Source organism: Neovison vison, chromosome 13 (genome assembly GCF_020171115.1).
Source record: "Neovison vison isolate M4711 chromosome 13, ASM_NN_V1, whole genome shotgun sequence".
Classification (NCBI taxonomy): Eukaryota; Metazoa; Chordata; class Mammalia; order Carnivora; family Mustelidae; genus Neogale; species Neogale vison.
Genome location: NC_058103.1, coordinates 31743462 through 31765892, shown reverse-complemented (window position 1 = coordinate 31765892; position 22431 = coordinate 31743462). Strand labels below are relative to the sequence as shown.

The 22431-nt window shown below is 43.3% G+C and overlaps 1 protein-coding gene and 1 pseudogene across 1 annotated transcript in view; one reads left to right on the top strand and one right to left on the bottom strand.

Annotated features, from left to right (window-relative positions):
- The window catches only part of SUSD6 (sushi domain containing 6), a 92927-nt gene that overhangs the window by 20716 nt on the left and 49780 nt on the right, over positions 1-22431 (top strand). The gene's annotated exons all lie outside the window — the stretch shown is intronic.
- On the bottom strand, positions 12276-12338 carry LOC122894926 (annotated as a pseudogene).

Sequence of the window (22431 nt, the reverse complement as noted above, 5' to 3'; positions counted from 1 at the left end):
TACAGGAAATCACAACTAGTTTAAAAGATGGTGGGCAGATGGGAAGGATAGAATGTGTAATCCCCATTCCCAGAAATAGGAGAATAGCTGAGCTGATTGACCTTAGCATTTGGTGGTCAGGAGGAGGGTGAAAGCATGGCTTGAAATAATGTCACCATCTGGGAATTGAAACCTAAGTCTTCATTCCTGCTCTCTGACTTCTTTATCATCATGATTCCCCTCTTTGATCCCTTCCTTTCTAGTCAGTAACCAGCCCCTGCCATTCTTTTTTCTGTAGGTCTTTGTCACCACCATCCTGACCAGACCTCCTCATCCTGTCTGACCTTTTAGGCTGCTTTAGTCTCTTGGGCCAGGTTCATCTCCCATGAACATTGTTCTTTTGTCGTGAGATTAGGTGAGAGAATGAAGCCCTGTGTGTGTGGGAGGTGGTATTAACCATCTCTTTCCATGGTGACAGTGCCCTTTGAGGGCAAGGAGTCAGTGTTCTGGTGCCCCTCACATAGTAGGCTTTTATTAAATACTTGTTCATTTGGCTTAGGTCATGTTTCCTGCTCAAGCACTTACTTTCATTGGCTCCCACTACCCACTCATCAAAGCAGAATCTCTCTGCCTGTTTTTCATGGCTGTACAAACTGGCTTTACTAGAAGTATTCAGCTGAGTATACGTAACACTGTGGAATAACGAGTCTGCAAGGGATAGATCTAGGAATGCTCTAAGAATTGTCCCATGCCCTGGAGGATCTTAAACAGGGTTTTTTTCTTCCTGTTTTTCCCTGATTCTTGGCCTCTTTCCCTCTCCTTTCCCCACCTCCTCCTCCACCCCCCAATTTATATATTGTTTACTTCAGCCTTTCAGGCTGAGAAATTCCTTCTTTCTCCATACTTGTATTCAGCTCTCCAACTTTTCAGGTCATATCTCCTTTCCTTTTTTCTTTCTTTTTCTCTTTGTTCCCCTCTCTCTCTCTTTCTCTTTCTCTCTCTTTTTTGTTTAAGATTTATTTTATTTTTAGAGAGAGTACACCTGTGCAGGAGAGGCAGAAGGAGAAAAACAGACACCCTCCTGAGTGCAGAGCCCCACGTGGGGCTCAGGGCTCCATCTCATGATCCTGAGCTCTTGACCTGAGCTGAAGGCAGAAGTTGGATGCTTAATGGACTGAGCCACCCAAGCGCCCCTCCCTTCCTTCCTTCCTCTTAAGGTCCTCTTTGACTGTCTTGGTTCAGACCCTTCCTGGTTTTTGTTTGTTTTCATTATTTTGTTCTTACAAGTAGCTATTGCTTGTTCTTCCTTATTTTCTAGTTATTCATACCTCGGGATTTAGCATCTTATTGCACCCACATGGAATACTGAAATAGATACTCCTGCCTTCCTGTGTGCCCTGATTGTTTGCTGTCTGGGTTTGCAGCCTCCCCAGCTATCCTGAAGGTTTCAGGTGGGGTGGGGCCTGTGCCTCCTGTGCTTTTTGCAAGCTGTAGATGAAGGACTGACAGGAAATGATGCTGCATGGGGTAGACATCAGAGGTGTCTACCTTTAGACACCATTAGAGGTGAAAGGTGGTCTGACAGTGCTTTGAGAATTCTACAGGTTCTGGAGCAGAATAGGGATTGGAGGCTCAAAGACCATCCAGTAGGTCTAGGGCTCTGGAAACCAAGACCTGGTAGGGTGAGGCTTGTCCCCCAAGAGTTTGTCTCCTTCTGAGATTCACTTGAAATCCTGGTTCACATGGAAAATGTGCTCATACTCGAAGGTTACTAGGGTTCTTGAGGAGTTGTGAGGCCAGATTGCCTGTGTGTTGTATCTTCCCAAAAGGAGGATGAAGGGGACCTGACTGTAGGAAAGCTTATAGCTTAAGAAGACAGACGGTGAGGGGCAACAGTGAACAGACCTGTTGGACTCAGGATTTGATATATTTGTGTTAATGACACGTATTGATTTCTCTGGGAAATTTGGAGGAGTATGAATGTATCTTGCAAGTATAAGCATTTTCTTTGCTTTGCTTTGTCGCTGATGGGGCTTATACCTTATGTTGCAGTTGTCCTTCTGACAATAGAATCTTACATGAAATTAAAAGCAGTGTTTTCCTTTTCTGCCTTTGTCAGAATTTTAAGCATCGTGCTTACTTTCTCCTCAATCCCCCTTTTATTTCTCAGACCCACCTAGGACTCTGAAACAGTTAGTTACTAATATGGCTGTGGGCTGGGACCAGTTTTAGCCAGTTGAATGCCCTGCAATCCAGTTTAAGTCTATGGGACACATCTAAACTTACTGGAATTCGAGGTAGGAAGTGCGGTTGCAAAGGCAAAGCCATTTAATTGTAGCTTGTACGAAAATAAAACCAGTTTGAATTTTCTTCTCACAAACTTTCTCTGAAACACCTCTTTAGAGCTTTTATTTTTGGCAAATGGGTTTCGAGGTGACAACTTCATTACTGTTGGATGGAGGGATATAATAAGCCAGTGGGTGATTTCCCAGAATTCTGAGCCTTTGAAAAATGCTATTCTTTTTGGAAAGTAATAAGTGCAGAAGCCAGGATGCCTGTTTCAGATTTATTCCTTCTTATCCTGTTCTCAGCTAGTAAATACTGTGGTTTCGGTCTGCCTAAAAACAATGGCTTACATTTGCTTAAATTTCTCTAGCAGTTTGGAAACGAAGTTTAGCCCTTTGATGATGACAGTGATGATGATGATAGTGATGATGATGATAAGCTCTCAGGAGTGAATACACTGAATTGTGAGCTAGTTCTTTCCAAGATCCTGGAAAGAAAATCACTAACCCATTTTATATGTGAAGGTCATGGCATTGAGTGGAGGAAGAAACAGCTTTGGAGTACAGAGAAATCATCTGCCCAAAGGTTATACTTTAGAGAAGTACTTTGAACGAAGTTGTTTGTTTTTTATTTGGATTGGGTGTTTTCTTGTTTTTTGTTTTTGTTTTTGAGAACGCTTTTTACCATGGTATAAATGGTTCCTCTGGAACTCATAGCAGGATTCTTTTTCTATCCTTTCGTGTATTTACAGCTGCTTTTTCCCTAGGGGAACATTCATCTGTTTTAAAAAGCAGAGAGAGAAAACAAGAAGTTCTCTCAGTGATGTTTGGAAATGAACTGCATTTGTCTTTCAGGAAGGCAAGTTCTTAAGGGTTGCTGTTTGGATGAAAGAAAAGGAAGTCTGGCTACAGTGTTATCCCCCAGTACACCACGCGCGTGGGCATGCACACACACATGCACAGAAACCCCTCTCTCAGAGGCTCCTTGTGTCAGGTATTAAGGGATTTAGGATGCAAGGTCCCCATTATGGTCCCTTTGTTATATTAGACCAAAACATTGCTTTTCAGCCTCTGAGTAAGTCAGTTTTTCTGGCAGGCCACTTCTTTGCCCTGAGTATCCTTGTGTAGGGTCCTGGGCTGGCACTGGCACTCAAGCCCGGGACTATACTTGGATGTGAGGTCAGAGGCAGTATCCAAGGGCATTTAGGACAAGAAAGAGTTCTGATGTTGAGGATGTTTTCATCATACTGATGCCTTAAGGCCTCGGAGTAGAGGTTTTCCAGGCATCTAGATGAAGTTAGTAAATGGGCTTAACTAAGTGCCCCTTAGCCCCTTTCCACAGTTTCTACCAGCTAGCTGGTTGTTGGCATGCATCTTTGTTTTGTTATGAGAAGAAGAGGAATTCTGTTTTGCAACTAAGTTACTGTGCCTTCGATTCGGATTCTGTGGATGGTTACACTAGAAAAGCTAATGAGTACTTCCATGCCGCACACACTGATGCAGAGTGGGTGGATGGCAGGCTGGAGGCTGGGTGACCTTCATAGAGCACGTGCTATTGAAGGCCAGATACTGAGATGACACTAAGGGCAGATGTGCCCTGAAGTTCAGTGGCTTGGCCGCCTGTCTGCTGGTGCATTCCCCAAGGCTAAGGCAACAGAGTTCTTTAGCTTTTCTGAAATGACTGCTTCTCACAGCTCCTTTAGTGTCATCAGCCAGAGGAGGGACGTTAAAGGTAGGACAGTTGTTTTTTTTTTTTTTAAAGGTTTTATTTATTTACTTGAGAGAGAGAGAGTGAGAGAGAGCATGAGCAAGGAGGAGGTCAGAGGAAGAAGCAGACTCCCCATGGAGCTGGGAGCCCGATGCGGGACTCGATCCCGGGACTCCAGGATCATGACCTGAGCCGAAAGCAGTCGTCCAACCAACTGAGCCACCCAGGCGCCCAAAGGTAGGACAGTCTTAATTAAGCTTGCCTGGTTTGGCAGTCACTCAGACTCATCTCCTGTTTCTGTGTTGACTGATAGTCCCCTCCAGTTTTCCAAACAACCCTTCTTTATTTCCGGGGGGGGGGGCATTTTTCCTAAACCTTCCTTCAAAAAAACACAAAACACAAAAAACAAAAACAAAACCCACAAAAAAGCTATAACCTACCTTGATTATTGGTGTGTGTGCCTTCTGTCTCTTTCCGGCAGTGGTGGGTGGCCACTCTTGCTTTTTCATGAGTTGCTTCTACCCCGTTGGAGTTCCTGGAGGTCAATGCTATGCTGCCCATTCTTGGGTTCTCCAAATGGACAGAGCACAGTGGAGAACAGGGCTGGGGCTGGCACTAGGTCTGAGGGAGCTCAGTGGTTAGATTCTGATTGGGGGATATTTGAGGGAACTCTGTTTAGTTTAGAGGTGGGAGAACTGAGTTCTGGTTCAGCCACCAGCAAGCCATGTCCTTGGGCAAGTCATGGCCCCTTTCTGGACCTTTGTTCCCCTCTAAAATGGGTAGATTGGACTTTACAAGATGACCCAAGACCCAAAGTTCCTTTAGACAGTAACGTGTTAACGATCCCCACACAGATTCCTGAGTCTGCTTGTGGTCAGGGTGACCAGAGGCCAAAAAGGCAGAAAAACTTCTCTTTCCAGTTCTCTTTTGCCTCCAGGCTTTTTGCACATGCTGCTCCTCTCCCTGGAATGCCTCTTCTTACAGTCAGTGTCCATTTAGATCACTCCTTGCCCTCGTGCTGGTGGGGTGCCCCTGCTCTGTGCTGCTGTATCACTCAGTGCTCAGCACTTACTCCACTGTGTTAATGTCGGTTACCTTGTGCTTCCTGAGGACAGAGACTGTCTGCTCTCACCACTGTACCCCCAGTTGGCCAGTGCTGTGTCTGGAATGTGGTATATGCCCGCGAATGACCCCTCCTGGGCCACCACACCCAGTGCTCTCAGAGTTGTTCTGGGTTTTCCCCGCCTTACCAAGCCCTCTTTCTGATGAGCTGTATGTGGGTGCAGGAGAACTTTGGATAATGCTGAGAATTGTTTTCAAGGTTCAACTCAGTGTGCTAAAGTGTGGAGTGATGTTGCCACCCCGCCCTGGGGGTGCTCTTTCTAGGTGTTGCTTAGACCTGGGAAGGATCTGGACTTTGCCCTGCTCTTCCCCATCTGCAGCCGTGAGGGAGGGGCAGGCTGGCGCCCACAGATTACTTTTGCTGCCAGGTGCCTAGGGCTGGGCCATCTGCTGCTGGTGACAGTGGGTAGGGTGAGGGGTGAGCAGCAACCTAATCTCCTTCACTGCACAGAGTCCAGACCCCTTTCTCCCCACATTTCTCTCTGTAATGCTACTCTTCATTTTGGTCTTGCTTTTGTTCCACTGCTGCTCCCCCACCACTCTGCTGCGGGAGCCCTTGCTGCGGTTTTGTTTACTCTGTGTGTATGCCTTGCCCTTTAGCCTGAGCCCCAAGAATCTTGATGTAATGTAAGACAGCAGCAGCAAAAAGAAAAAAGCAAAAAAAACAAAAACCAAACTTCAGAAATGAAACTTTGGACCCCTGTTGGTCTCTGTCTAGATGTAAATGATGAGACTTTTCCCATCAGAGTTTGTACCTTTGGGTTCACCACCCCATTTTCTATTCCTCCTCCCAGGGAATCTTTGAACAGCGGGGGTGGGCTGAGTCACTTACAAAAGCTCTAATTTTGCTTGTGTTTTAAGTCTTGCCTTTTTTCTGGCCTTGTGAGGACACAGGAAAGAGCCAAAGAGAAAGTAAGTAACCTTTCCCGTCACTCTTGATGACTCTGGGTTTGGAGGTTTTGAACTGGGGTGTGTGCATGCACATGCTTATGTGCTCGTGTGTGTGAGTGTGTGTGTATGTGTGTGTGTACATGTGCACATGTGCACAAGCTACGGCAGGAGGTGGGATTAGGGGGGAATGTAGACAGAGTTGTAAAGTCATCTTTACCAAGTGAAGTCGTGACAGTGCAGAGAACAGAAGGGCAGGACTTCTAAACTTTAACAAACATAGGAATCACCTGTGGAATTTTATTATGATGCAGATTATGATTCAGGAGATCAGGGATGGAGGCTGGGATTCCATGCAAGTTTGTAATAAGCTCCCAGCTGATTGCTGGTGCTGCTGTTCAATGATCCATAGTTTGAATAGTAAGAACAGTAAGCCTCCTTCTTCCTCCTCCTCCTCCTCCTCTTAAAGCTAATTAAAGATTGACCTGGGGAGGGCAGGAGGGAGACTAGTAAAGGACTTTCATATTTTAAACCTGAGGGCCTGGCCTCGCCTTTCAGCCAGTGTTTACAAAGCCCTTTCCCATGTCCCTTCCTCCTGCCTGAGTTCCTGGCTTTTCTGGAGCTCCCCTTGGCCCAGTTTGGTTTCCATAATATAAGAACCTCTGTCCTTCAGATGTGGGTGTGCATACAGTAAGACTGATCTTTCCCCTTTCTCTTTGACTTAACTGTAAATAGATAAGGCCAAAACTAGTGTTTCAAATAGAACTTTTAGAACTGGAGGAATTCTTAAATTATCTTTTCCAATCCCTCTAGTTTACTGAGGAGAAAATGGGCCCAGAAAAGTTTTGTAACATGTTCAAAATTAGTGGCAGAGCTGGAGTTAAAAGCCAGATGCCTGAACGCCTAAGCTCTTCTCTCTAAGGGACTCTAGCCCTAGTTAGGGACTATGGGAGGATCAGGGTTGTTTTGGGGTCAGGTGTTAGGACAACAGGCCTTCTTGTAGTGTGAGGGAATTGTACACAACATGGGACACTCCGGTGGATCTGCTGGCATCTGCTGTAGCTCAGCAGCCATTCACTTATGCCAGGGTTCTCAACTGTAGCACTATTGACATTTGGGGCCAAATAATTCTTTGTTATGAATTCTTTGCTTTCTTTAATTCTTTGTGAAACATCATAGGATGTTTAGTGGCCTCCCAGCCTCTTCCTACTAGATTTCAGTAGCATCCCCTCCCCTGATGTTATAGCAATCAAAAATACTCTAGCCATTGTCAGATACCAGGGGAGAGGCTAAAATTGTCTCTGGTTTAGAACCTGTAGTTCAGGCAACAAGTATTTTGGGGAAGAAGGTTGCCCTTGGGCACCTGTGCTGGGTTTTTTTAATGTGTGATTTGGTTTTTTGTTGTTGTTGTTGTTTTTAGTGTACTTCGGTCTCAGGGTTACAAAGAAAGCATATGGCCGATGAGGGGGCCCCAGCCTTCCTGGGCACTTACAGTTTTGTTTACAGTTGAGTGGGGAGACCCGAGCAGCCAGTGCATGGGACAGACAAATTGCCATCTTAATGGTCCTTCCAGGATGCAGAGCTGCAGGATGGACTCTGAAGAATGTGGTGCCAGCCCAGGGTACTTAATGGGGAGGTTTTGCTACTTGGGCTGGATTGCATGGCTAAGAATTGAGTAATTCTCATTAATATCTTTAGATATTGTTACCTACTTACCTACTTCTGTGCAAGCTGCACTCTTTCATTCTGAAAAAACATTTCATGTGAATCAGGTACATTAACCAGCAGATATGTATGCTTGAAGGTAGGGGAACCTACTCAGGCATGATGCTGGTAAGGCTAACCCATTCCTTAATGAGATTTACTTTTTACTTCTAACTTGATTTTTTTTTTTTGCTATGGGGTGAATCCTTAGATAGACCTTTCTTGTCTCTTTACCATTGTGTTCAGCAATATTGACATAAGACTACAAAAGAACTACAGACTGTAATGTTCTGAATATATAGATACAAAAAACATGGTTAAGTGCCCCTCTGTGTGAACCTAAGAAAGGGTCCTTTACCTCTTTTTATTTTTCACAGGATACCCTCTCCATCTTATGCTCAACACAGGCCTCCATGAAAAATGTTACTTCAGAGCACAAAAAGCATTAGTGATGGGAACTTCATAGTTCTTGTCAGTTTTTCCTTAACCAGTGCCAGACTGTCGCTTTTCCCCAAGACTTCCAACATGATGCTCCATTGCTTCCTGGGTTGCATTGTTTCTAATAATAAGCCCACTGTAACTCTTTGGTCTTTTGAATACAGTATGTCTCTCCTTCCCCCCACCTACTGTGGGTGCTTTTAACATTTTCTCTATTACTCGTTTTTAGCATTTTGACTATGGTGTGCCTTGTGCTCTCTTTTTGTCCTTCTTGGAGTTTGATGAGCTCTTGAATCTGTGGGTTTATAGTTTTCATTAAATTCGGAAGATTTTCTGCCATTATTTCTTGAAAAATTTTTTTGTGTCTACCTACTCCACCCCCAGTACACACACACATACACGTACACACACATTATGTGTATATATAACATATGTACATATATGTAAGGCTGCTTTATATTGTCCCACTGCTGACTGATGTTCTGTGTATATCCTTTTGGATAGTTTTTGCTGTGTTTTCGAGTTCCTGAATTTTTTCTTCTACAGTGTCTAATCTGTTAATCCTATCCTATATATTTTCCCTTAAGATACTTGTATTTTTCCTTTTAGAAATTCAGTTTGGGTCCTTACTATCTCTTCATTTCTTTCCTCATCATGCTCATGCCTTCCTCTTCTCTCTTGAACACATGGAGTATATTTATAATAGAGATTTTAACATCCTTGTCCACTAATTCTGTCACTGGGTCAGTTTTATTCCTGTTTCTATTGTTTCATTATTCTCCTAGTTATGGTCATATTTTTCTTCCTATTTGCATTCTTGTTATTATTTTTTTTATTCGAACCTAGATATAGTGAGTTTTATTTTTCTGGGTGCCAGAACTTTTTGTATTCCTTTCCATACTTTTGGGCTTTGTTGTCAGAAGCAGTTCAGTTACTTGGAATTTGTTTGATTCTTTGTTTTCAGGGCTTGTTTTCTTGCTTTGTTAGGGTAGGGCCAGAACAGCCTGTGGTCTAGGGTGGGGATGGTCCCACTACTAAGGCCAAAGCCTTCTGAAGATTGCATCTGATGCCCTGTGTATTAGGAGATTTTTCCACTTTGGCCAGTGGGAACAAATATTTCTGGCTCTGTGTGAACTCTGGGGGTTATGCCACCTACTTCTTTCCTTTAATTCTTGCCCCAGCATTGCCAATTTCCTCACACATATGCACAGATGAGTACTCAGCTAAAGGCTCAAGGGGATCTCTCTACAGATCGCTGGGGTTTTTTTCTCTTTGTGCCTTCTTTTCAGTATTTTTGCTCTGTAAAGCTAGCCACGTTGGTGTCCTCAAATTCCCAACTCTTTTTTTCAGACGCAGTGAGATTGTTTAACTCTTTCAGATTTCTCCTCTCTACTCTGTGTCCTGGTGGTAGGGCACTAGTAGGGTTCAGTGCATTTCTTTCCTTTTAGTCAAGGATCACTGCCCTCTGCTGCCTGTTGTTGAATGTCTGAAAACTATTATTTAATATATTATATCTGGCTTTCTAGTTCTTTAAGGAGAGAGAATAAATCTAGTCCCTGTTACTCCACCATGACTGGAGGTAGAAGTCCCTCAGATTGTCAACCTCAGACCAGTTTTTAACCTTGGATGTCTTTTTCCTCCTGTGTTCACTTGTCAAAAAACGGATCCATTGAGACGGATTTTGAGAATTCAGCCAGATTCAGGTCATGTCAATTTGCCACACAGTTATTGGACTCCTGTGTCCCAAAAAAATAGCATCGTTCACTATCATGCTATATATGGTACATTCTGTAATTTTACCTGTATTGTAATGCTACACTTCCTAGCAGAAGGCTGGGTGTGTGCTTCCAGGTGTTATCCTAACATGAACATGCACATAGGCACACACTTTGAGTCTCCTCCTTGCACCTTCTGACCATGTTCCCATTTAACCTGGGCAGCTAACTGAACTGATAGGCACAGTGGATGAACAAAGAGCAGGAGCCCAGCTGTCTGAGCATGAGTTAGGCCCAGATAGCCTTCTGTGGGGGGGCAAGAGCATTAACTCTCCATGTGCAGTGCCCTTCCACTTTACCTAGTCAGACTTTTCTGGATACTGTCATACACTCTTCAGAAACGTGTGAATCATGGACTCTTTGGAATTCTACGAAACAGGTATTGTTACCTCCATGGTGTATGTGACAAAACAGGCTTACAGCAGTTAGAACAGTATACCTGGCACCTGTAGGAACCCAGAGGCAGAATCAGGATTTGAAGTCCCTTTTGTGTAACTCTAAAACCCACAATGAATGATCCGGAAAGTAACAGTTTTATTTCCCTCTTCTAGGATCCAGCTTAACATGTTTTGTCTTCAGCATTTTGGCTATATATCACCCATGTGTTTTCACTTTCTACCTCATATTTTGGTTATTTCTATATATGTCTTATCTCCCCCAGTAGACTGTAATCTCTTGTAGGGCATATGCTTTTCTCCACCTTTGTACCTTTCATGGAATCTAGAATATGTAGGTACCCAATGTAAGGGTTGAATGAAGCCAGTAAGTTCCTTAAGAAAGATATTTTTGAGGAATGAGTCCAGATGCCTTGTCTGGAGGGAAATACCAGATTTCCTCATTAATTTATGGTATTTCTTTCTCATCTGCTGTGTTTATCATACTCCCTCTTAACATCTTCCAGGATGTAATCTGGACTTTATGAAGTTCTTCATTTGGTACCTCTCCCTGAACTTTGACTAATTTGAGGTTACTTTTAGAGTGTGTGTTCAGAGATTTAAGGGAATATCTGTTGTGAATTAGATTCCTTTCTTCTCAGGTCCTGATTTAGAGCCCCACAGCTGGAGAACCAGAAGTGTGATTGGAGCTAGAACTGGAGCTTGTAGGCCTTGGTAGAAGGTAGAGGTGGAGGCAAGGGTGTGGGACTAATCAAAGGGGAAGGAACAATAGGCAAGTTCCTATTTCTTATTTTTTGCATGGGGCCTCACTGTCCAACCTTGATGGCTTACAGGAAGTTTGGGTAATTTGCAAGGAAGAGGACAGGAAGAGTCATGGTTTGGTTATAGATTCACAGGCTTCTTGGAATTTACGGAAGATGGAGGAGAACACTTGGCGCCAGAAGATGGTGTCTTGTTTGGCTTAAGTGCATACCTGATTCCAGCTATTGCTGTTAAGCTTCAGGAGATGGAGCTAAAGAACATACTTCTAGAATTCTGAGCCTGAACCAGAACCTCAGAGGAAAATACACAGGTATATATTTGAGTAGAAAGGAGGAAAATGTCTGGAAGAGGGACCATATTTATGGAGAATCTTAAGGCCTGAGAGACACAAGGAAAGGTCACTTCTGGCCCTGCTACTAGGCTGACCATTTCTTCTCACTCACGAATCTTACAAATGTAACAGTTTTGGGGTAGGGGTGATGGGATGGAGAGGCTTTTTTGTTGCTGTTGAACACTAAGGAAGCAGGCAGCTCTTTGATACTCATCTCCAACTTCTCCCTAGCTTTGACCAACCACAGCATGTGGGGAGTGTCAGTTCAGAGCGACTCTCCAAGCTCTCTGGGCAGTTTAGGAATCTTAACTAAAATCCTTGGGTTAACTGAGCAGGTGCAGCTTATAAGATACAAATGCTTTCTAGCCACCCTCTAGTCTTTCTTCTCCCTTCTTTTCCAATCCCTTGCCCCCAATAGTTTTGGCCTTTATGGTATCTACTTTCTCACTTTGAATTCGTGTTAAAAGATCAGTATGATCTACCCTCACCAATCAAATGCCCTTGATAGGTCATTAATGAACTTATGACCAGAGCAGTCTTCATCATACTGGACTTTACTGTCAACTCCCCCTACATTCACCTTCACTGTCTCTGTCCGTCCCTCAACATCTTTGATGCACAAGGCCTGGTTTCCTTGTACTTTTTTTTTTTTTTTTTCCAATTTATTTCCTTGTACTTTTTGGAGTGTCTTTCATAGGCTCGCCTTCCTTGACATGCTCCTTTAAAAAGTTATTGCTCTTCCCAGGATTCTGTCCTTGACTTTCTTCTCTTCCCACTCTTAACTCTCTTAGGTGAGTCCATCTATAGTACACTGTTTCAGCCTTTGCTTATAGGCTGCAAACTCCAAGCTCAAAGTGCTCTGCAGAACTTCATACTCATTTCTTATTTGGGGCCATGCTAATCTTCTCTGGATTGTTCTAATTTTAATATATGTGCTGCCAAAGCGAGCACCATACTTATTTCTGATTTGCCTGTTAGACCTTTCTACCTGAATATCCTTCAAGTATATGTCCCAAGAATAACCTGAACTCAGTTGATTACATTCTTCAATAAAAATCTGCTGGTCCACCTGGGTTCTTTCTCCTTTGGTAGCTTTCACCATTTATGCTATCACTTAGGCCAAAAACCTCGGCACCACCCACTATTGTTTTGACTCATTCCATCCTATTAGTTTTTGGCATCTTCTGCAGCATTTGGCACATCATGGACATCAAATGAATAAATAAGAGGAAAAGTTTATTAATTTCATCTGAATTTAATTATAGTTTAGTACTGTGGCTTTGATAAAGTAGAATAGCTATGGTTTCACTGTAACTTTAGGGAAGGGCATTTGACTTTTGGCAACATTCATATTATATTAAGAAGAAGGCACTTTTTTATTTAAAACAGGAACACTTTGCGGAGGGATTGGTCATTATTAGAAATGAATGGATTGGGGGCTTCTGGGTAGCTTAGTTGGTTGGGTGTCTGCCTTCCAACTGCCAGGGTCCTGGGATCAAATTCCGAGTTGGGCTTCTTGCTCAGTGGGGAGCCTGCTCCTCCCTCTGCCTGCTGCTCCCCCTGCTTGTGCTCACTCTCTGTCAAATAAATAAATAAAATCTTTTTTTTTTTTAAGATTTTATTTATTTTATTTGACAGACAGAGATCACAAGCAGGCAGAGAGAGAGGAAGGGAAAGCAGGCTCCATGCTGAGCAGAGAGCCCGATGCGGGGCTCGATCCCAGGACCCTGGGATCATGACCTGAGCCGAAGGCAGAGGCCCTAACCCACTGAGCCACCCAGACACCCCTAAATAAATAAAATCTTAAAAAAAACCGCTGCCTTCGGCTCGGGTCATGACCTCAGGGTCCTGGGATCGAGGCCCGCATCGGGCTCTCTGCTCGGCAGGGAGCCTGCTTCCTCCTCTCTCTCTGCCTGCCTCTCAGCCTGCTTGTGATCTCTCTCTGTCAAATAAATAAATAAAATCTTTAAAAAAAAAAAAAAAATGAATGGATTGGATTGACCACTGTGCTATCTTTCAGGGCTGGTCTAAGGAGCTGCTGACAGTAATAGAGAGGTGGGTGAAGTCAGATTGTACTGGCCCAGAGGGCCTTGTCCTTGGTGTTCATGGGAGTAAAGGCAGTGTGTCAAGGGTGAACTTGCCACATGCTGTGGGTTTAATGCAGGAATAGGGAAGACGTTTCCATTGGGGAGAGTAGTATGCCCTCTTTTATCGTTCCAATTTTAGTATATGTGCTGCCGAAGCGAGCACAGTATGCCCTCTTTTATTCACTGATGGATTTCGTAGTTGTATCCTCATATTTGTAAATGCTGAGGAGGTGTTTGTAACTGTCATGTTTTGCCAAGTTTATTTTTCTTCCTTTCTATTTAGACCCTTAAAAAAAGGAGATGGTGACTTAAAATCATAGGATTTTGGAGCCAGAGAAGCTCTTCAGGTAGTAGTCTTCTAGCTCAACCCTTACATATTCAGAAAATAATGATAATACTAGGGATAGGTGGTACTAGTTCGAATACATACCATGTTCGACGACTCATTAAGTACCAGGTGTTATGTTAAATGCTTTATATGTGTTTCCTGGTATAATACTTACCCATGAGGTATCTTTTTATTAGTGCTATTTTAAAGATAAAGAAATTGAGGTCCAGAACGATTGGATAACTGCATTGGAGTTAGGTATGCTGAAACAGCTATTGTGCAGAAAGATGAATTGTCTTGCTTGCTCAAGGTCAAGTTTTCCAGTTAGAGGCAGAATATGAGTAGAATCCAGATCTCCTGACCCTGAACTCAGCATATATTTTTGTTTTGAGCTGAGAATTCATTCTTTGTGGTCATTTGTGTCTCATTTCTTGCTCAGTCCCTTTTAATTTTAGTGAAATTGAATGAAGTAGAGGAAAGGGTGGTTTAGAGTTGGGGTTTTGGGTGAGTTTTTTAAAGTTTATTTTTAAATAGGCAACCTTCCCAGACTGACTGGGAATGTAGCAGAAGGCCTGAGAACCAGGAAGTGACACAGACCTGTTTATACCATCCCATTTGGGGGCTTTTGGGAAGCCATCCACAGAGATGGTAAAAAGTAAACATAAGTGCATCAGCCAGTTCTCTTGGGTTTGCTATTTTTGACCTGGAGGAGGTGTTTCCTGCACAACTCTGAGTACTTTGGAAACTAAAACCTAGCACCTAAACATCTTGATTGAAGGTATATAGATAGATATTTATTTCTTGTTACCAGACACAGCATTCAGTGGTGCCTGGCAGACAAAATTACCACTTTTTTTTTCTTTCTCTCTGCCATCCTTTTGGTGAATTGCTTTTCTCCATTTCTTTTTCTTTCTTTGTAATTAGCACTATGCATGCAAATCTATCCTGAGAGCCCACTAGGTCTGTGCATGATTTTGAAGGTCCAGTTCAACATTTCTCTTTCACTTCCCGCTAATCCCCCTCAGAAGTCATTGTTCCTATCTCCTCTGCATTCTCAGAGCACTTAAAAACAAAAACAAAAACAACTCTTTTGTTGTACCCTCCTAACACTTTCACAGTGTTTTATGGATAAACATATAATTCCTCTCACATAGGTTGTGAATTCCTTGAGAATAAGGAATTCATGTCTGTGCTGCACTTCATCTCCATGATCACCCAAGCCTTGCACTGAAGACAGTCAGTAAATATTTGCTGAACTGCAGCGTAGTCACTGCAAACACAGAGCCCTAAAAAGTCAGATTTAGCAAATCAGCTTCCCAGACTTTATTTGCCCAGTGGGTATTGAAGCCTGCTCCGCTCAGCTCTGATGGGAACCAAGCAGAGGGATGTGATGACACGTAGATATATCTCTCGGGTCTAGGAACCAATTACAGCCCCTTCTGCCAAGCACGTGTTGCTACCTGGCCAAAACTTCAGGATTTATGCCCTTTTCCTCTCCTGTTTTATGTCTGCTGCAACTTCGCTTTCTTGCATTTTCGTACACAAATTATGTCTTTTGGGTTTATCTCTTTTCCCCCTTCAGTGAACAAGTAAATGTTGAGCACTTTGGGGTGTAGAAAGAGGCAGAGTTGGTGGTCTCTGCCAGAATTTACTACCTGCAGTAAATGCAGCATACAGCAGTTAAGTAACTGTGAGCAGGCCCTAGGGAGGGACATGATTGGTTGCCCCCTTCATGGTCCAGGGAGTAATGCTTTGGGTTCAGAAGGGCCTTCCGTGCTTATGGGCTGAATTGATGAGTTTTCTCAGAAGAGAAGTGGCTAAACTTGAACTTGTATTTGGAAAAAAAAAGATCAGGAAGCCCTTTGCAGTAGGAGAGGAGAAGAATAGATTTTGGTCCCTTGGATTTCATTTATCTGTAAAAGGGGGTAATGACACCTATTTAATGAGGTAATAAGTATGTGTGTGTACACACATATATGTATCAAACATGTAAGCTGTGTGCCTCATCCTTTCCTACAACATGTTCAGACTAGAAAACCTCCTAAGTCTCTCTGAAGACAAATATTGCCTTAGTATAGTCACATAATTATAATTTGGGGAGAGGGAATTTGAAGTTCCTTTAAAAAATACATTTTTAGAACGTCATAGGGAGAACCTTGGATGTTTACTTATTTGACCTGTTGGCTGTTTTTTCATTTAAACTGACTGTGTTTTGAGCCTCGGCTCAGGGCATATGTTTCTAGCCCAGCTGAAACAGTGCCCTTCAGGAATCCAGTGGGTGCTCAATTACAGCCTTTTAGAGCAGGAAGGGGCCTTAGCCAACATTGATTTGAGAGCCCATTGCCCCATACACCATCCTGCGTCCTTCATGTTTATCTCATTTCCACCTCACGACAACCCAATGAAGAGTGGGTATTGTGTGTCCAGTTTATAGATGGGAACTGAAAATAATTTACCCTAGACTACCCAGCTCATACTGTCCACTGTCCAAGCAGAGCAGAGATTCTGGCCCAGTCTGCTAGAATCTTTTCACGATCCCAGCCTCCCTTAGGAACAATTAGTTGAACTGTTTCATTTTACTGATGAGGAAACAGAGGCCCTGGAAGGCAGGGTGATTTGTCTCAGTTAGCCCATCAGTCATTGGTGAAGCTGGGACTTAGGGAAGAAGTGGTTTCCTGCCTTCGGGGTCGGAAATTTATGGCCTGAGCCAAGTTCCTGCTCACAGCCACTCTGCCTTCATTCTCCTTTTTTTCTGTCCTGTCTTGAGTCTGTGTTGTTTTGTTCTCTTCTGTCCTCTCTTGTGTGTTTTCTCTTTCTTTCTGGGCCTACAGCTCTGCAGTGATCTGTGTGGTGTGCGCGGACAGAGGCTAAGGTTTTTTGTTAGATGTTTGTTATTTTTGGAAAGCACTTTAGGAACACTGTGTACGGATGGCCTATACAAATGTGCTGATGGATTGATTAAGCTCTAAATGGGAAAGTGGAGTTTCCTGAGTTTGCTGCAGTGTAGAGGGAGATGGATGCTGAGATGGGTCTTGGGAGAAGGAGGGGTAGAGGACTGCTCATGCAGAACAAAGAGGATGGGTTTAACATTTCTTCCTTCCAGTTAGAACTTTTGTTGACTTGTGTTTTTTCAGAGGAAATATTTCTGGGCCCCTCCTATTCCCTAGAAGACATTCCAGATTCCTTAGAACTGAAAGGGCATTTGGGGATCATCCAGGCCCACCCCTTGAGGACCAGGAAGAATAATTGACTTGCCTGAAGCCAGTCCACTGTTGATTGGTGGAGCTGGGAATTAGAGCTGTCTTGTGCATTTAGGTCCATGCTGCAGTCATCCTGCTGTTAGGTTCTAGAAGAGATGTTGGAGACTTAGAAGCTTAGGGGTAGGGCTGGGGTAGTGTCTCTGCTGCTGTCCCTGCTGTCTGAAGCTTGAGGACTATGGTAGGGTAAAGTGTGACAGCGGGAGGATGTGGGGAACAGTTCTGGGGAAACCAGACAAAGATACAAAGAATATCAAAGCAATTAAAAAAAATAAATAAATACTCTTACCACCTGCCCTACTCTGACTTAGGTGGCTTACGAGGAAAGCTGAAGGTTATTTTGGGATTTCTAGGAGCTGAATTTTAACAAGAATTTGACTTTTTCTTTTGGGCTTTGGACCTGGAGATAAAAAGAAAATGGATAAGGCATCATTCTGGCTGTTGAGGATCTCCAAGTCCAGTAGAACACTTTGTGCCTGTTGAAGCCCTCGCATGTTAGTGGCACAAAAGAAAGGGGAAGATACAGAGGTTAAACATGACTGGAAGGAGTCACAAGGGGAGAAAAAAGGAAACTGAAGATGTCTAGAAGTAACTTCATTTTTTCATTGTGGAGGGAAGAGTAGGAGGCATTAAGATCTGATTAACATTTAGATATCTTTTGCTGCTTTGGCCAAGCTGTTTCAGAGTGAGTAGGAGGGAAGTGGAGGAGACATGGAAGGGAAGAAAGGGAGCAGTAAGGGAGGCCTTCCTGGCATGTTTGCCACTTCTCTTATCATCATACCCTCTGGGAGACTTATCACATCCTCACAGAGTTAGGACTTCTTATCTTTACATTCTGAAAGGTAATTAACTGTTTAAATTCTGGTCACATTTCACAAACTGTTCTTTGTCTTCTCCCATCACATGGCAGCATTGGGGTTGGTGAAGATGACTAATCAAAGGAACAGACTTTCTTGTTCTAGACTCTCCACTACCACCATCCTCTTTCTGGACTAGGAATGAAGCAAGAAAAGGACTTATGTTGGTTTTACCCATCCAGTTCCTTCTCTTAAATAACAGAGAGATGGGTCATTGTTTAGGAAATAATCTGTCCTGAAAATTACATGTAGACTGAGGCTGATCTCACAGAACTGTAAAGAAACCTACTTTGTACCTGGGAGCCAAGTTTGACAGAGTCAGGACTCTTGCCTCCGCAGAGGAGAGCTCAGTAGAATGCTACATGACCCTGTTTCTCCAGCAGAACCGAGGCAGCCAGGCACGTGGGCTGAGGAGATCTGGGCCCTGAGCTGTCTCAGGGGTAGGGTGCCCTAGGTGTTTCATAGCTGGCCCCACCTGCTGCTGCTGCTACCCTAAGCTATGAGCCATTTTTGAAGGTGACTCCCAGGATACCTTTAATCTTTGCAGGCTCTTTGGTTAACCTGGAAGCATCTGTGGCAACAATAAGCAAGCAAACCATTTGGACTTTGGGCTTGTGTTACAGGTTGTCCTTTACTCCAGAAGCGTGTCATGTTTGCATCATCATTTTTTATGGGCAGATAAAGAATGCCCATAGATAGCTCTCTGCTGTCTTGGCTCCTAGGCCAAACTGTAGATAGAAGGACCCGAGTTTTGCCAGATTATAGAGCTTTCCTTTGTATTTTGTCCTTTTTGAGCCTCACTACAGAGTAGGGAGATAGTTAAAGCAAGCAACAATCCCATTTTATAGACAAGGGTATAGAGGCAGAGGTGAGGTAAGTGGCTTCCCCAAAATCAGAGCCATGGGGTCTCATAGAGGATTGTTCTGAAAGGAAATGACTGTTCATGACGTTCAGCAGAGCACAGTCACCCAGCTTTTAATGTTCCGAGTTCACAGAGGTGTGAGAGACCAGATGCTGACCTTGAGGGCTAGACATTCTAGCTCATGGAGTCTCTCTTTACCACATGCTATTGGGGCAGCAGCACCAGTCCCAAGGAAGAATATCAGGATGAATCTAGATTTTTCCATGACTCCTCCTGACCCCATATTTTAAAGGGGAAGGCAGGCAGAGTTGTATTATATGCAGAGAAGCTCGGATGTTGTGGTGAATTCTCTGGCGGAGAGAGACCTTCAAGCCTTTTTTAGATATGGAAATGAAAGCCAGGGAGCCTTTGTGACCAGCTAGCTGTTTGGTGGCAGAGAGGGGACTGACTTGCAGCCCTGGACCCTTTCCTCTCATTGTACCTCTAAATTTAAATGTTCCATGCCTTGTGAGGATGGATGAGTGCCAACTTTGAACATGAGGCTTAGTTCCAGGCTCCTCTTTAATCATAATTTTTTCCCAAAATTTTTTGTGGTAAAATACACATAAAATGAAATCGATCGTCTTAACCAGTTTTAAGTGTGCAGTTCAGTGGCATTAAGTGCATTCACACTGTTATACAGCTGTCACCTCCATCCAGTGCCAGAGCTCTTCTGGCAAATTTGAAGCTCTGTACTCACTAAACACTAACTGTTCTTTGTTCCCCCATCTTCTTCCAGCCAGCATCTACTTCAGTTAAAGTCTTTTCACTTAAAGTCACAATTCAAGGATAGGTTTTATTTTTTAAATTCTGTGTTCAAAGCAGATCCCTTCTTAAAATGAAGAGATGTACATAGGTAACCCTTTCTCTACAATAACTGGGTTCTCCCATTCTGAGCAATACCTGGGGTTGTAGGTCTTCCCTTTTCTCTGTATTACTACTGAAGCACTAACTCCTGGCCTAGCCTTGCATGTAAACACTCTACTGACTACCCTCTGTTCCTCTTTTTTTCTTTGTAGAGCTCCCATCGTCATTACCCCCATCTGTTCTTCCCTTAATCAGGTCTTAGGCTTCATGGTGGAATTGGTCCTTTGGCCCAGGTAGCTGCTTAAACAATAAGGGAGGAGTCCGTTGTTCTTTAAAACAGAACAGGAGCTCATCTGTATGCATTTTCTTCCCAGTACTAAATGGGCTCCTCCCCACAGTATTCGTGAGTTTGGCAAGCATTTGTTTCCTGCCTGTCAGGTGCCAGGCCCTGTTGCCCTCTCTTTTCCTAAGTACCCTGTTGAGTCTGGTGAGGCAAAACAGATAAACATGTAGATATATTAACCTATTAGAGGTATAGTCATAGCAGGGTGCTCAGGATACTTGGGATGTAAGAAGGGGGTTAGTCCTACAGGAGATGGGCATGGTAGGAAGTGTCATAACTCCCCCAGGAGATGCCCCCCCTTGTGCTGAGCCCTGGAAGTGACTGTATTCCTGGCAGAAGGGGCAGTCAGTTTTATTTGAATGTCAGTTTGTTGAGGGAGGAGACAGGCGGTGTGCAAGAAGACCTTGCTACATTAATTTTATTTTACATTTTTATCTATTTGAATATGTAATACATGTACACGGTACATGGCTCAAGGAGATTAAAGGGGAATATGTACAGTGAAAAATGAGTTCTTTTCCTGTTAATCACTCATTTCTCCTCCCCGAAGGCAGTCGTTAGCTACCAATTTTTTATGCATCATTCCAGAGAGAGATTTTCCAGGCATGCATGTGTGTATATGTGTATCCCCTTTAAAAACACATGCATACTCACAAGTGGTTTTTTTCACGTGCTAATTTTGGAAGTGATTCCATATATGAGTACAGACTGACCTGCCTAGTTCTTTTTAAACCAGTGCATAGTATTCCATTACATGTGTGTATGACAACTTGTTAAACTCGTTTCACTTCAATCTTTTGCCGGTACAAAGGATGCAGTGATTATCTTACATCTACATCATAGCTCATGTGATTTTTGAGGACAGGTTCTAAAAGAAGAACTGATAGGTTAGAGAATATATGCATTTTGGGGACAGATGTCAAATTGCCCTCAGAAGAGCTCACATTAATTATAAAATACTAAATTTAAGATCCTTTACTACTTGGTGCCCCCTACACCCGACTCCAAAATCCTTGCCAGAGTTATCTTCCTAAATGAATTTGGTCTTATAACTTCTCTGTTTATAATCCTGTGCTACATAGTTTTCATGGTAAAGTTTAAATTCCTTAGCCTAGCCCTTAACTCTGCCTCTGCCAAGAGTACTGTGCTCTCATTGTTCTGTTCCCCTTGTATTTGGTACTTTTTTTTCTCCTTTTTCACTAACACTAGCAGTCAGCATCATTTCTTCTGGGTAATCTTTCTTGATTGCCTTCACTTGTGCACAGAACATCTAAGCACCACTCTGATCCGGCGCCATCCATTCACTACAGAAGTATTTGTGCACGTGCTGTGATGGGGCACAACCAGGTATTATTATTCTCAGTGATCTGTGGGCTGTTGCCTTGAGGAAATGATGACTACTTGGTAAAGCTGCCTGCTGTCAATGAACCAAAATTGGCAGCACCAAAGGGCCTTTTGCTAACTGGCCATATTCTTTAACCTCTTCTGATCTTGGTTGTGGCATCTGTCGAATGAAGAGGTGAAACCTGATGACCTCTAAGGTCTTATCAAGCTCAGTCCTTATTAATAATTACAACAGCAGGGCGCCTGGGTGGCTCAGTGGGTTAAGCCGCTGCCTTCGGCTCAGGTCATGATCTCAGGGTCCTGGGATCGAGTCCCGCATCGGGCTCTCTGCTCAGCAGGGAGCCTGCTTCCCTCTCTCTCTCCCTCTGCCTGCCTCTCCGTCTACTTGTGATTTCTCTCTGTCAAATAAATAAAATCTTAAAAAAAAATTAAAAAAAAAAAATAATTACAACAGCAATAGCAGGCAGTGTTCACTGAGGACTTGCAAAGTGCCAGGAACTTGCCAAGTGTTTTGTCCGATAATCTTTACATCAAACCTGTGAAGACCTATGGTTCGTATTCCCTTTACAGATGAGGAAGCTGAGGCTAAGAGAATGATTTGGTCACATGGTCATAATAGAGGAAACAGATTTGAATTTTGGCATTCTAACTCCATTGTTCTTAGCCACCTAAATGTATATATGTTCCACATATTTACACGTACACAGTTTTGTGTACTGTTTTGGGTCACTTACTCTACCCCCAGACTTCTTCAGGAACCATCGGTTTTCTACAGCTTTAAAGGCTCAAGTTGGAGCCTGTGTAAAAGCTGTGGACAGAAGACTGCTACAGTCACAGCTATTTGGTGGTAGTGAGTAAAGTTAGCTCTGTTCTTGAACCCCTGGCTCATGCTCATTGAAGACTTTCATAGCTGCTTTTCCTTCATACTGAGACAACTCATGCTGCTGTTTGGAATACCTCTATTTAGCAGGGGATGTAGGCCTCAGTCAAGGCTTCAGACATAGATGGAAGGCAGGGCTGGTTAATATCCCTGGCAGAATCTCAGGGGTATCCTTTATTAGGGTTGTAGATGGCAGGCTCCCTTATCTATTTACATGAAATCTTATTAATGGAGAAGGAG